The sequence below is a fragment of the Taudactylus pleione genome, unplaced genomic scaffold (genome assembly GCF_031769625.1).
Source record: "Taudactylus pleione unplaced genomic scaffold, aTauple2 ptg001299l, whole genome shotgun sequence".
In the NCBI taxonomy this organism is placed as follows: Eukaryota; Metazoa; Chordata; class Amphibia; order Anura; family Myobatrachidae; genus Taudactylus; species Taudactylus pleione.
Genome location: NW_028285699.1, coordinates 380,599 through 393,088, shown reverse-complemented (window position 1 = coordinate 393,088; position 12,490 = coordinate 380,599).

Sequence of the window (12,490 nt, the reverse complement as noted above, 5' to 3'; positions counted from 1 at the left end):
TATCTTTAATGTAACTTGCTGTACTCTGTACTAATGGTTGCAAATGGTGGTCTATATATATCGCCAGGGGTTGTAGTATAGATCCTTGGGCCTATATGATGGGCCTGCCTGGTGGTTTGTTAAGGGTTTTGTGGATCTTGGGAGTAGTGTATATGATGGGACATCTAGGATTGTTCGGTGCCAGGAATGTATATGTATCTTCATCCAACCATCTGGCGGTTAGCGACTGATTACTGTGGACTCAACCTTGGCTTGTATTTCCACCAATGGATTGTATCCTAATTTTTGGTAGGTATTTGTGTCGCTCAGTTGCTTCATGATTTCATCATTGTAATCTTCCCAAGTTTGGAAGACCACTGCTCCTCCTTTATCAGCTGGCCTTATTACTATATGGTTGTTCTTTCGCAGGCTGTTCAGAGCTTATTTTTCACTACTGGTGAGGTTGTCATAATATTTTGATGTTTTTTTCATGCTGACATCTTGGCTGACTAGGCGTAGATAAGTTTTGACGCTTGTGTTGGTAGAGGTGGGGTCAAATTTGGACGTTTTTTGAAGGGATTCAGGTTTATATCCATCTTTGCATCCTTAAAGTATTCTTTTAGGCAGAGTTTTCTGCCAAATTTATAGTGGTCTATTGTCCATTTGAAGGTGTAGTGCCTAAATATTGACCTATACCATCTATTCAGGGGCAACATATTAAATAAGCCATAATTTGTTTGGGATGTATTGACAAGTATTCCATGTGCCATCCTTAAAATCCTCTTTTCTTAAATCTCCAGAACACTTGGCGATTTTAACCGGTATCAGGTCAGCTTGTCGACATTCAGAAGATCGAAAGTCAGCATGTTGACAACACAATGTTGACAAGTCAGGATGTGGACATGGTCATTAGATCAACAACCAATATGTCGACATGCATATAGATCGTTAGTGTTAACATGTCGACATGGTTTTTTTCCCATTTTTTTAGGATTAGTTTAGGGTTAGGATTAGGGTTAGTGTTAAGGTTCGATATAGGGTTAGGATTGGGTTAGGGTTGGGTTAGGTTTAGGATGGGGTTAGGATTAGGTTTAGGGTTAGTTTAGGGTTAGTTTTAGGATTACGTTTAGGATTAGGTTTAGGGTTAGGTTTAGGATTAGGGATAAGATTAGATTTAGGGTTAGGTTTAGGGTTAGTTTTAGGGTTAGGTTTAGGGTTAGTTTTAAGATTAGGTTTAGAGTTAGGTTTATGCTTAGGTTTATGGTTAAGTTTAGGATTGGTTTAGGGTTAGGTTTAGGATTAGGTTTAGGGTTAGGTTTATGATTAAGTTTAGGATTGGTTTAGGGTTAGGTTTAGGGTTAGGTTTAGGATAGGTTTAGAGTTAGGATTAGGATTAGTGTTAAGGTTCGATTTAATAATAATAATAATTTTATTTATATAGCGCTTTTCTTCTAAAGGACTCAAAGTGCTTTACATTTGCCTTTACAGTACAAAACACAAAATAAGCTTAGGGTTAGTATTGGGTTAGGTTTGGGTTAGGGTTAGTATTGGGTTAGGTTTGGGTTAGGTATAGGATTGGGTTAGGATTCTGTTTAGGGTTAGGTTTAGGGTTAATTTTAGGTTTAAGGTTAGGCTTATGCTTAGGTTTAGGGTTAGGTTTAGGATTAGTTTTAGGTTAGGTTTATGGTTAGTTTTAGGGTTAATTTTAGGATTAGAGTTAGGTTTATTGTTAGGTTTAGGGTTAGGTTTAGAATTGGGTTAGGGTTAGGATTAGGGTTAGGTTTATGGTTAAGTTTAGGATTAGGATTGGTTTAGAGTTAGGTTTAGGATTGGGTTAGGTTTAGGTTTAGGATTGGTTTAGGGTTAGGCTAAAATAAGAGAAAAAAACCCTCCACATTTCAACATTTTGGCATTGACATATTAAATATCAACATTTTGAATGTGTCATCATTTTAGCCAAATCAACCTAAATGTGTGTCGACATAATGATTGTTGACATAATGACCATATCAACATTCAGACTCTGTCGACATTCTGGTGATGACATACTGAATGTCAACCTTCTGAATGTCATACCACACCCATTTTAGACCAATTACATGCCCCATGGTGCTAAGAACCTGCTACAAAGATTTCCACTCGGCCACTGTGCAATTGCCAAATCACACATCGATTCGATTAATCAGTACACTCTCTATGATAGAATCAGTACACTCTCTATGATGTAAGTACACTCTCTATTATATCAGTATACTCTCTATGATGTCAGTACACTCTCTATGATGTCAGTACACTCTCTATGATAGAATCAGTACACTCTCTGTGATGTCAGTACACTCTCTATTATATCAGTATACTCTCTATGATGTCAGTACACTCTCTATGAAAGAGCCATAAAAATGTACTGAAGTATCCGTACACATTCCCGATGCACAAATTTTTCTCCCAAAAACATAGGCACTGATGTTTTTTTTAAACTGATTGTGGATAGTCAATGACAAATCATTTGAACTCACACTGGTACACCCTCACCCCTACCCTACTCCCACCTATACTACTCAAACTGGTACATCCTCACACCTACCCTACTCTCACCTATACTACTGTTGTGACCCTGTGGTTGCCAGAAGAGACAGTCTTGCAAAACCTTGAGGGCTGGAATGCCTTGGCAAGATGCGGCCGGGTGGTTGCCTTGATGATTAAGGGAGCTAGCTCCAGATGTGGCTTACAGCCAATTAGTTGTGGTGCAGCCTTTGGGCCGGTAGTAGCCTGTGGGCTGGGTGAGGCCTGTGAGCCTATTAATGAAGATGAGGCCTTTGGGCTGGTAGCAGTCTGTGGGCTGGATGAGGCCTGTGGGCCTATTAGTTGAGAAGCAGCCTTTGGGGCTGTAGCAGCCTCTGGGCTGAATGAGGCCTGTGGGCCTATTTGTTGTGATCTGGCCTTTGGGCCAGATGCAGCCTCTGGGCTGGATGCTGCCTTGAGGGTAGGGAAACTTGGCAAGAAGATGCTGCAGTGTGCCAGTGCCACCGGGATGACACCAGAGGTTAGTATGCAGGATTGCATATTCCAAAACGCACCGGTGCACTAAATGCCACTGGGATGACACAAGCGGTTGTACACCGGTTTGCGTACTGAGGATGCCTAGGTGCGCTAAATGTCGCTGGGATGACACAAGCGGTTGTACACAGGATTGTGTACTCAGCACGCCCAGGTGCATTAAATGCCACCGGGATGACACAAGTGGTTGTACACAGGATTGCGTACTCAGGACTCCGAGTGTGGCCCGTGCCACCTGGATGACACAAATGGCATGTAATGCAGGTGCAGACCGTGACACCCAGATGACACAAATGGCAGGTAGTGCAGGTGCGGACTGTGCCGCCTGGATGACACAAACGACAGGAACAATGGAGCTTGCTGGATACTGGAACTCGACTGAAACAGGAGACCAACACAAACCGGAAACACATGATTATGCTATCACTGGCATGGAGTGAAGGGCTGGCTTGAATTTATCAGAAACAGTGACCAGAGCCAGCCCCCCTTGATGACTGACCAGTTTGCACCTGGGCTGTGAACACACAGGAGAATCAATTAGTGAAACCTGACACTGCACACAGAAAGGTAGTAATTAGTGCAGAGGTTCAGCAGCAACCAAGACTGGAACTGCAAACAATATGCTGCTAACCACAGATCCAAACAGGAGGAAGAAGGAGATTTCAGCAAACACTTGCCCAGCATTCACCCCACACAGCATTGGCAGTGCGGCGGCTTGTGACAACTACTTACAATGATACACCCTCACCCCTACCTTACTCCCACCTATTCTACACACACTAGTACACCCTCACTCCTACCCTACTCCCACCTATACTACTCATACTGGTACACCCTCATACCTACCCTACTCCCACCTATACTACTAACACTGGTACACCCTCACACCTACCCTACTCCTACCTATACTACTCACACTGGTACACCCTCACACCTCCCCTACTCCAACCTATACTACTCACACTGGTACACCCTCACACCCAACCCACTCCTGCCTATACTACTCACACTGGTACGCACTCCCACCTACCCTACTCCCACCTATCCTGGGGCGGAGACTCTGCAGTGTGTGTTTTCTGAGATGTGAGGAGGTTGTGTGGAGGAGAGCTCTAGCTGCTGCAGGTTTGTCCCGTGTCTACAGGGAAATTCCCTGCTGGCTTCCCCCATGGGGACAGATCCTCCTGGGGGAGAGTGCTCCCGATGTCCAGCCCATGGCTTGGGCTCTAATGCAATAGCCAAAGCAAAGACTCCTGGTGCCCAGACAACTAGTGCAGCAGGCTAGTCCGGATCATCAGGAAGCAGCATGAGTGACAGTGGAGGCAATATCATCCGCCCGGCTTCAGTGCTGTTGGAGCCACAGCTAGTTCCCTCTATTTCTGAGGGTGCTCCCCTGTGTGATGGAACAAAGGGTCAAGCAGTGCTGGAAGCTACCTACCATGTCGGTGCGGCTTCAGTGAAGAAACTGGAACCACAGTTGGATTCCCACAAAACTCAAATGCAAATTTGTGAATATACCTGTGTGCTAATAGACTGCCAAATGGACACCTTGGTGGGCAATGTTGCCTCACACTACAATCCAAAATCTAGTATATAAAAGATATCACCAAATAGGTCCTGCTGCACAAGATAGTTCACCATCAGTAAAGTCTTCAAGTTATATTCCTCAGTCTAATAAAGAAACTCAAACACCCTGGAGAAATACATAGTGATTTCTGATAAATAGATCTTAGCACACACTGTGATATTGGCTCTCCTACCAGATAGGGTGGTCTACCTATATTAGTAGACAGACATTTCATGTTTGAGACTCGTTACCATGTGATACATATGCACTCTCCATTTTAGACAGAGGAGAAAGATCCTATTTCCAAAGATAATATATAATAAGAACCGGAAAAAGGAAAGGGAGGTAAAAAGGAAAAGAAAGAAAGGAAAGAAAGAAAAAGAATAGGGAAAAGAAAATTGTAGAAAAAGTAAAGATTTTTAACTTGAGTGACAATATTTTATTAGAGGAGGAAAGATTACTTTTAGAGAGAGGATTAAAGTTTGCCCCATCATCCAAAATTGACCAGTTTGATATTTTTATTGACACTCAAATAATTTTAAGGAAGTTAACCCTTAGAAAATTCTTTAAAATTAAATGAGATAATAATGAAAGGAATGGGATACTGGAGGAGACCAATTTTAAACCAAAGTCAATATTTTATCCTTCTCATTTGAAAGGGAACTTCTTAGAGACATTCAGTAGTCTGGCGAAAGAAGATATAGAAAAATTGGAAAGTAATCAAATCAATTTTAATTTATCTTTTAAAGAGAGAAAGGCCATTAGAACTTTGAACGATGATAAGAACTTGGTGATTAAACCCGCTGACAAGGGGGGTGGGGTGTACTTCTGAATCTGAAGGACTATGAAGCAGATGTATACAAACAATTTGGAGATAAAGACACATAACAAAATTAATGATGATCCCACAAAGAAGTTTAAACTACAATTGAAAAATTTGATAGATAAATACAATAAGAAGGACACCCTGACAGATAAAAAAATTTAATTTCTACTTAACAAAACTCCCGTGATTGCCACAATTTACATTCAACCCAAGATTCACAAAGACCCCATTCATCCCCCAGGTAGGCCAATTATTTCAGGGGTGGATTCTTAAAATGTTAAATACTATAGTACGGGAACCTGATTATCATCTAGTGACAGCTGATGTCACTAGTTTATATACAATAATAAAACATCAACAAGGAATAGAAGCTGTTTAGAATACTTTAAAAGATTCATCCCTTGCTATGGATATACAAGAGTTTTTATTGGAGGGTATCAATTTTATACTTTTTAATAATTAATTTACAGATAAGTTTTTTTATACAAAAGGTACTGTGATGGGCACTAGGTTCACCCCAAGTTATGCAAATATTTTTATGGGTTGCTGGGAAACCAAACAAATTTGGAATAACAACCCATTTGGGGCAAACCTAGTGTTCTGGTGTAGATTTATTGATGGTATTTTATTTATTTAGAAAGGGGATCTGGGGATTTTAAATTATTTCTGTTCTTATCTAAATTCAAATGATAGAAATATTGATGTTTAATATTAGTAATCAGAATGTTAACTATTTACATAAAAGAAAATATGATTAAGACTAAGAATTTTATAAAACCCACAGATTCATGAGCGTACATTGATATGAAGAGTTGTCATCATTATAACTGGTTAAACACTATCCCTAAGGGACAGTTTAAATGGTTAAAGAGAAATTTCTTGGATCAACGGATGTTTAAGGCACAAGCAGGAAATGAAAGAAAGTTTTACCTCATGTGGATATAATGAGGATAAAATTATTGAGTCATTAAAACAAGTTTCAAATAATAATAGGAAGATCTTAATCAACAGTGAGAAAGAAGATAAGAAAGCAAGCAAATATTAAGATGAAATGGGCTTTTATCACTGACTATATAGAACAACACCATCTAGTAAAAAAGATTTTAAAGAAGCACTGGAACTTATTGAAAAAGGATCCTATAATAGGGGATGACTTACCTCCAGCTCCAGTATGCATTTTTAGAAAAGCTACTAATGTAAGGTCTAAGTTAGTGAAAAGCTTCTGTCCTCCATCTCCTAAAATGTCTTTAAGTATGTTAGAAGGTTTTTCTTAGAAGTGATTTATGTGCGGGTTGTAATGTCATCACCAATACTTTTGGAAATAAAAAAACTGAAGTCACCATAAATAATAAAATACATAAAATTAAAGATTTTGTAACGTGCCATACACAAAAAGTGATATATGGTATTGAATGTTAATTTAAAATGTTTTATTTGTGTAGCAAAAGTAGACCATTGAAAATACGGATTAGTGAACACGTCCGCAATATTAAGTAGGGGGTGGAATCACATTCTTTGTCCACCCATTTTAAAGAAATACATCAATGTGACATTAGACATGTCATCAACTTTTATGGCTTGAAAAAAGTAACTGGGGGAGCTAGAATGAATGACATTACAAAAAATTGTCGGAAAAAGAAATTAATTGTATTTATAATTTTAAAACTTAGATTCCTTCAGGATTAAATAAGGATTTTGAGGTCAAGTGGTTTTTATAAAGTCCATAATTTTAACAGTCACGTATAAGTGGTATTTTATTATGTTTTAAAATGTGTGTATAAGTGGTAGTAATTATATTTTATTAAGTGTTAGTTAAACCTGCTAATGTGATTGGTGTAGATTTAGAGTTATACATGTGAACCTTTCCCATACTAAAATGACTGCGGAATATCCATTTATTCTATCTGATATACCACAGTGAAGAGTTACCATTCTAATAACTGGTGGATTGCAAACAAACCATCCAGGATGTGAGATTGGAATGCATAGATATTTCCTGTTTGGGACTCATTGCCATGTGATACATACGCACTTCCGGCAAACACCGGAAGTTCGGCTCCGGTATTACAGATGAGATACATGATTACTGGTGGACATAATTAGAGGGGACATGGAAGTTTGATGTCCTTCTCAACAAGTGGGATTTAAGGATCCAGTGAATGTATGGAGTGGCACGGACTTTGTGGTATTTTATACAAACTATTAGATGTTAGGTGATCCATGTCGGGCATTAGGAATAATTATGTAAGATGTATAAATATCGACCCATGATTGCTACTCCTCATGCCTTGAGGAAGATACATACCTTTACATATCGAAATGCATTTGCGAGGAGTGACCTGTATTGGGGAGCAGTGGAACCTCCCCTGATGACTAAGACGGAGTACCCAGGAACAGCAGGATACTTCATCTGCGTTGCATTTGTTATCTACTTTATGATCTAGTAGACAATTCAATCTGGTGAGATGCCATTTTACCCTGTTTTAAATAATTTGTTTATAAGATTTGAATAAAACGGTATTACACTATTCGAAGTTTCAACATTTTTGCATGCAACCGGGATGGGTGGAGAGACAAGGAGAAGGAGAATCCCAGAAATCCTATTGGGTGTTAACAGCTCCTAAGTGTGCCTGTTTGTCTACTAATATAGGTAGACCACCATATCTGATAGGAGAGCCAATATCACAGTGTGTGCTAAGATCAATGATTTATCAGATAACACTATGAATTTATCCTATGTTTGAATTTCTTTATTAGACTGAGGAATATATCTTGAAGACTTTACTGATGGTGAACTATCTAGCAATGCAGGGATCCCACAAACTCTCCCTGGGTGCTCCCCTGTGTGATATAACACAGGGTGGAGTGAAAACAGCTACTGTCTGCCCACAGGGCAGTGAAGTGTGGGGGGGAAAGAAGCCCTTAGATGCTTTGGAAAATGTTCCTGGATCCCCTGGTGATACTGGGGATGAAGAGGAACATAATGATGAGGAGGAATCATTTGATAGCTTCTCTGTGGAGGAGTTACATAGAGTAGCTAAGCACATACAGGTCATAATTAATGATAAGAACAAAAGGAGAAATACCTGCTATAAGTGGGAGAAACCAGTGTTAAAAGAAGTAATTGAAACCCTTTCTGTGATCATGCAAAGATCCAGCTAAAGCCGACGCCTATGGAGACAGGTGTTCCAAGTATACCTGGTGATTGCAGCAGCACCCCAGAGCCTGTTTGTGATAAGTGATCCAAACAGTGATACAAACCTACAGTACCAGCTGATGTCCAGGTAACCGGGGAAATGCTGGACAAAGCAAATGATCAGATTGCAAAGATGTCAGAGGTGCTGGCCTCATCAGAAGCTGAAGGTAATGAGGTACTTGTTATTGCACTGACTCAGGGAGACACAGGGCCTGATTCAGAGCCGGACGCTCTGACCAGAGCGCTCACTCTGAATCAGGGCCCTCCTCCATGAAAATGGAGCGTCCTCCTGGATGCTCCCATAGCTGTGGGTTACCACCCACAGCATATGCGAGCGTCCATGATGATGGTCGCGATGGTATATCAGAGCCAAAATCACTCCCACTGACATCACTAGTGATGTCAGTGGGGCCGGCTTCAGACGGTAGGCGTTCCCATGGGAACGCCTCCGTCTGGCAGGCACACCCACCAAAGGGGGCGTGCTGTCAATCAGCATCGACAGCACGCCCCCTTTGGTGCGAGACCTGGAGCGATGGAGAGCCCGTCGCTCGCCGGGTCTCACACATGCGCACGACGGAGCTCCCTCCGTCGTGCGCATGCGCAGTGGGGGAACATCGACCCGCTTGCGAGCGAACTTCCCTCGAGAGCGGGTCTGAATGACCCCCACTGATCCCTGCATAATACAGTCTGCTGTGGATGAACTGACAGAGGAGGATAAAACAATAGAATTCCAGCTACAACTGCAACTAATAAAAGCAGAATTAGCAATATCCGAGAATGAAGAAAGTATAAAGCGTGAACAGGAGAATGTGAATAGTAAATCAGTAAGTGAGGAGACTGGTATGAACAATGCACAAAATGTTGTTTCTAATACTGACAATGTGACAATGCAGCTTGCACAAGGTATGCCTGTGTTATATAGAAGTACCTTATCTGATGGGGCAAAATAAGTGATTCAGTCTGTGTATGGGCAAACAGATGCCCCAGCCAGGTTAAGATCTGCAGCTGAATGAATCAGTAATGAACAGAAGAGATGTGAAGGGACAAATAATATGACTGTGTCTAATTCTGTAAATACAAATGCAAATGCTAACACAAATAATACTGGTAACAAGCAAACTGTTCCTGGCAAAATGTCTTATGCTAATAAGGTTGCAGGTCCTAATGTGAATGGAATTGTTCCCCTGATAACAGCTGGTCCTGGTCAGGTCAGTAAAAGGAGAAACCTCCTAAGGCCCCCATACACGGCACGATTTTTTACATGATATGGCCATTTTTGATAAATCTTAATGACCAATCGTATAAAAAGTGGTGTTTTCATACACGATTATGATGCCAATGCGCGCCCCTGCGTCGTGTATCATCATTGTAGATCAAATGGTTTTGCAGAAAGATTTTGACCAATCGTGTATAATGTGGCAAACATCGTACTGTGTTTGTGCACATCATGCACGATAGCGATGCATGTAGCACGGACCAGGGCGATCCATGCTACATGCATCTCTGTCATTGACACAGAGCACAGACGGGATCAGAGAGACCCATCTATGCTGCTACATTGAAAAAAAACCTATGCAAATTTTTTTTTAAAAATGGTGTGCCTCCCCCCCAAGTAAAAACGGGCAACCACCCCCGGGCTTATAGTGACCCAGTACTGGTTGTGCTTAAATACAGGGGACAAACAAAGTAGGGGTCCCCTATACTTAAGCACAACTAGCACCGGGCTACTCAGGACCATCCCTGGTTGCCAAAATATGTGGGACAAATGACGTAGGGACACACACAGACAAAAAATAGGCGCTGGACTATAACCACCTCAGTGGACCAGGATAAATGTAGGGAGTGTGTAGAGGACCAGGGGATTAATTAGTATAAAGCAGCCGTCATAGAGGTGGAGGAATCTGGACCCTCCCAACAATTACCAAGAAATCGAAAGCACAGATAGACAGGCGCTAAAGATACTAATATTTAATAAGAAGACCACAGTAAATAGTAAAATTAAACACTCAAAAACTTAATAAAAATACATATAGGATAGAAAATGCTAAAATGACATATTAATGGGATAATGAAAATAAAAATAAAAAATAAAGAGTAAAAATATATATAAATAAATTAGAGAATTACTTCAACTAAAGGGGGGTATCCACTAGACGATAAAGTTGAACGATTGAACGATAATGACAAAATCGTTCGATAATCGTTCAAACATCGTTTGAACATCGTTTGCAAATCGTGCAGTAATTGTTTCTAATGATGTACGATGCGCGCTCCCGCTGGTCATTTGATCGTCTCCTCCGTCGACTGAACATGCAGGTCAATTTCACTTGATTGCTTACAAATCGTTTACACATCGTTTACACATCGTTCATGCTGAACGATCAAACGATGAACCACTGTCTGCCCACTATAGCTGAAAGCTCTCAATCACAGATTAAAACAACATAGTTTATTGTTAGATCTTTTGCAAATCGTTTGCAAATTGTTCAGAGTGGAAGATCATATTTCAAGGGAAACTTCAAGGGAAAATCGTTAAGAGGTTGGACAGGGATAAAATCGTCTAGTGGATGCCCCCCATTAGACAATAAAAAATGAATAGGAAAATAAAAGCAATATTTGTTGTAATTGCATACAATCTGCACCAAGCAGAGAATAATAAACCTGCAAGATAAATTGTAAAAATGTAGCAACTCTGTCTCCTGAAGAAGCCGCCGATGTTTCTAAGGCGGAGAAATGCGTAGAGAGGACGGGACGTGAGACCGCAAGCCGGGCAAGTGAGTCACTGACCACTCTATACTGACCACTTTACACGGAGGAAGAACAATAACGCTGCATGCTGCACACCGACGGGTGATTGCACCGGAGCCGATCCCTCTCCTCCGTGGATTACTGTGAGGCCACTGCATGTGAAAGATAAGTGGGGAGTACGGTATGACTTATGGTCACAACTGGATCGTGAGTGACAGACCCTATAAAGCATGCATGCTTGAATGTGCACTATTCTAAAAAAAATGTTTACATTTTTATTCTCTGATATATTGAACAGAGCTGTCTGCAGCTGTGCGGTCTACACGTATTAGGAGTGGCTTCAAATGTTAGAAACAGCCAATGCTCCTAGATGAACAATCTATAAGCCCAGCTCCTAAGGGCTCAATTTATATTCCAACTTTTTTCAGAATATCACTGGACATCAACAGTCCCCCTAAAAATCCGTTGTGCCACATAGGCTGGAATACCTTTATTATGGTGTACTAATTAACATTCTCCTACAGTCTCAGATGTGTGAGAGACATTAATATATATATGTCTACACAGACCATCTAAGAGCTATGTAAATATTAACACCTTTAATGTTAATTGTGATTGTTTATATGCAAGCCACTATACACTGCCATTGTTGCTACATTTTTACAATTTATCTTGCAGGTTTATTATTCTCTGCTTGGTGCAGATTGTATGCAATTACAACAAATATTGCTTTTATTTTCCTATTCATTTTTTATTGTCTTAGTTGAAGTAATTCTCTAATTTATTTATATATATTTTTACTCTTTATTTTTTTATTTTTTTTTCATTATCCCATTAATATGTCATTTTAGCATTTTCTATCCTATATGTATTTTTATTAAGTTTTTGAGTGTTTAATTTTACTATTTACTGTGGTCTTCTTATTAAATATTAGTATCTTTAGCGCCTGTCTATCTGTGCTTTCGGTTTAAATGACGTAGGGGTCACCATACTTTGCACAACCAGCACTGGGCTTTGATCTGGTCCTAGTTCTTAAAAATCTGGGGGAAAAAATGAGTAGGGTCCCCCTGTATTATCCAGAACCACCACAGGACTTTTTCTAGCGGGGGGGCTAATGCCA